This window comes from Myotis myotis, unplaced genomic scaffold (genome assembly GCF_014108235.1).
Source record: "Myotis myotis isolate mMyoMyo1 unplaced genomic scaffold, mMyoMyo1.p scaffold_m19_p_1, whole genome shotgun sequence".
NCBI classification, from domain to species: Eukaryota; Metazoa; Chordata; class Mammalia; order Chiroptera; family Vespertilionidae; genus Myotis; species Myotis myotis.
Window position 1 is genome coordinate 222,151,747 of NW_023416313.1, and position 4,145 is coordinate 222,155,891.

Sequence of the window (4,145 nt, forward strand, 5' to 3'; positions counted from 1 at the left end):
CCACCCCCACCCACTGCACCCGGACACCGGCCTTTCAAACACCTGTCAGTCAGCACTGAGGCTCCTTTTAAAATCTCTTCCATGAGGCGCCCCCCACATGCTGGGGAGGGGGAGGCCCCAGGACCGCTGCCCACCAAGCGCTGGGCCTGCGTCCGACCCGAGGGACACTGGGTCCCTGGCCGCCTTTCCCAGAGCCTGTCGATGTCTCAGAGAAAGGAGAAAGGGCGGCCGTGCACTGGCCAAGGTTGAGTCCAGAGGGTCTGGAAGGAAAGGGCTGTTTACAGGGAGCTGGCGGGGAGACCCGCGTCCCGGGCACGTGCAGCCGACCAGCCGGGTGGTCTGAGCAGGTCCCCTCACGGCCCAGGGCCCCACGTCCTCTTATGTAATGGACATGATATCCTCCTGGTGGGCCCGCTGTGTGGGTCAGAAGAAATCAAGTCTGAGAAAGAGCTCCTTAAGCAGGGACAGACTTCCAGACGCGGCCTGTGACTGCGACCCCCAAGGCGGTGAGCTCTCAGGTCAGCACTGTGACCCCCGAGGAGGTGAGCTCTTGTGTCAGCACTGTGACCTGTGACCCCTGAGGAGGTGAGCTCCCAGCAGCAGGAAGTGGTCCTGGGCTTTGTTGAGTGAGGGATGCAGGAAGAACCCTGCCTTGTTGGTTGGGTGCCTTGTGCACCAGGCCCTGCACCAGCCCTTCCCCTCATGCACTCTCCAGCCTCACACCGTGCGAGTCAGCCTCATGGAGTCCAGTGTGCCAGGGAGCAAAGGGGCACTGAGAGGGGCAGCCCCCAGCACATGGCTAGAAAGGGCAGAGCCAGGACCAGGAGCCTCTGAGCTGCCCGAGCCGTGGCTGATCCGTGGTCCCTGGGAGGCACCTGGAGCTTCTCATTCATGGAACTTCTCTGAGATACATAGACAGTGGCATCCTGACCAGTTAAAATTAAAGTCAGGTGGTGAGTGGAGAGAGAGATGATAGTTGATAGATAGATAGATAGATAGATAGATAGATAGATAATATATAGATAATCAATCTATACTAATAAAACGGTAATATGCTAATTAGACTGGACATCTTCCAGACATCCTTCCGGACATCCTTCCAGACAAAGCCACGGTGGCGGGGGCCAAGGTAGAGGTCATTAGGGGTGATCAGGCTGGCAAGGGAGAGCAGTTAGGGGCAATCAGGCAGGCAGGCAGGTGAGCGGTTAGGAGCTAGCAGTCCTGGATTGTGAGAGGGATGTCCGACTGCTGGTTTAGGCCCAATCCCTGCAGATATCCCCCCAGGGGTCCCTGATTGGAGCGGGTGCAGGCTGGGCTGAGGCCCCCCTCTCCCCATGCACGAATTTTGTGCACCGGGCCTCTAGTAGATAGATAAATAGGTAGAAAGATGATATATAGACAAATGACAGATAGATACACAAGGAGAGAGAAGGTGATATATAGGTAGGTAACTAGCTAGCTAGATGATAAGGAAGGAAGGAAGGAAGGAAGGAAGGAAGGAAGGAAGGAGGAAGGGAGGAAGGAGGAAGGAAGGAAGGAAGGGAGGAAGGGAGGGGGGAGGGAGCAGGGGAGGGAGGGAAGGAGGGAGGAAGGATTCACACCGCAAGGCAGGGCTTGTTCCAGCCCCTGTGCTGACTACGCACGCGATTCTCGCTGTCACACCGCTATTGGCATCGGCGCTGCTCCAGTAAGGAGGCGGCTGGCTGTGCAGCCAGCTTCGTGTTTGTGCTGCAGCAGCAGGAGGAACAGGGGACGGTCCTTAAAGGTCCAAATGGTGGGCCCCTGGGCTCAGGGAGGGGGTCAAACCACCAGATTTTCTGCTGGAGGCCCGCTCCCCGCCCCCGAGCTGAGCATCGACAACCAGGCTCCTTCCCACCCAGGGGCCCCTTCGTGGGACCAGAGGCAGCTGGGCCACAGGAAGGGGCTGGCTCTCACGTCCTGCCAACCTGGCATGGGAGCGGTGAGCAGTGCCCGTGCCACTCATCCTGTGGCCCTCACCGCGTGCTCAGAGAGCCGTCCAAGCAACGGTCTCACGGAAGCCACCCGCCCGCTCGAAGACGTGGGCCCAATTGTGGCCAGCCACGTTTAAAGATGGAGAAACTGAAACTCCAGTCCAGTCACCCTCCAAGGCTGTGGCTAGCAAGTGATGAGCCAAGATCTGCATCTGGGTGTGTCTCAGAGCCTGTGTGCTCACCCACCTCGCTGTCGGGCCTGGCCTCCTCCTGCTGCACGCTGTGGGCAGGCCTCTGCACCCACTCTGTGCCTCAGTTTCCTCCCTTACCTCCCGCCTTGCCAGGCTTCAGGGACCTGCCATGAGACCTTCTCTGGAATGCACTTCTCCCGGCGCCTGGATGCGGTCAGTTCTCCTTGCCCAGGATCGCTTACTGCTGCCCATGGTTGTTTGTGCATCGTCTGCTGGGGCTGCCATAGCAAAGCACCACAGATGGGGGGCTTCCCTAGCAGGAGTATCTCTTCTCGGCCCTGGAGGCTGGGATCGAGGTGTCGGTGGAGCTGGTCTCTTCTGAGGCCTCTCTCCTTGGCTTGCAGCCAGCAGCCTTCTCTCTGTCTTCCCTCTCCGTGTCTGTGTCCTGCTCTCCTCGTCTTATGAGGACACCAGTCCTATTGGATTAGACCCACCCTGTTGACCTCGCTTAACCTTATCACCCCTGCAAACATCCCTTCTCCACCTACGGTCACATTCAGAGTCGCAGGGGGCAAAGGCTTCAACGTATGACATCCAGAGGGTCACACTCAGCCCATCACACCGGACCCCAGACAAGCTGTCCTTCCTTGTCATTCCCTCACTCTCTGCTCCTCAGTGTTGGCTTAGGCCCCTACCACTCTGCCCTCAACGATCGCTATGGAATGTGTACAGGGCTTGGCCGCGTGGTCTCTGTCCCTGCCCTCGGGAGCTGGCGGTGTCCCCGGGGACGAAGGCGTGTAGCGTGGGTTACAGTTCACGGGCTGCCCTTCGCAGCAGTCAGTTCTCCGGGCTCCTGAAGAGAAGGGTCTGGCTTGCCCCGTTTCTCAGCTGTAGAGACAGATACTCAAAGGCTAAGCGACTGGCCCTGGGCCACAGTGACCACATGCTACGCGGAGTCCAGAATCCGAGAGGCCCCGGTCCCCACTGCAGAGCAGCCCCCGGTCTGGGAGCTCTTCCTCCAGCCACACATCTCAGGCATCTGGGCAACAAGGGTTTATTGAGGTCCTACTTTGTGCCAAGCTTTTCATGGGGCTTCCATGAAAGCAGAAAGGGGCAGGATCTGGAGGAGGAAACAAACCAAAGAACGGCAGAATGTGAAAATACACAAGATGATGGGATGGGTCATAAGAGGGGAACCAACTCCAGATGATGCTACCCGGGAAGGTCTCTCTGAGGAGGTGCCATTAAGTGAAGACCAACAGGAGGCAAAGGAGACGTGCAAAGGCCCTGTGGTAGCCTGGCAGGAGCTGATGTGGAGAGGTCGGCAGGGCCCAACTCACACATGACCTTGGGAAATGTTATTCTCATAATGATGGAAAGGATGATGGACTTGAACTGCAAGACTGATACGTGTTGGTGATACTCAATCTTCTCTCTCACTTGCCCTTGAGTTGTTGGGAGGAAAGGGGTGTGGAGGTAAATAGTTCTTTGGGACTGAATGGTAGGTCCAACTTAGGCTTTCTGAATTCACAGCCAACTTCCCCTTTGCAGGGAGCACAAGGGGGGCTGCTCAGAGCACAGATCCCAGGGGGAGCCTCATTCTGGTCAAAGCCCCTTTGAACTGAGTCCAGGGGGTACCCAGGGGGGACCTTGGGGTGCACATCAGTGTCTGTACTAAAATGGGGCAGCCAGTGCCGTCTGGCTGTGGTTGAGGCTGGATGGAGCAGGGCTGTGAACAGCGAAGAGGCTGGAACATGGGAACCCGGTACCCTCTGGACAAGCATCCACGGGAGACGAGGGGAGGGAAGTGGGCGTTGCGATCGCATCTCCTTTTGTGTCTCTCTGACAACACAGGCACCTCGCAAGACTCGGAAACAGCGGGGCTGCTCTCCGCCCTCGGTGAGGCACAGCTGGGCTGCACCGACAGACAGCGCCACAGAGCTGGCTGGTCTCTGGGCTCCCGGTGACTGGGAAAAACGTTTTCCGTGTGTGTGTGTGTGTG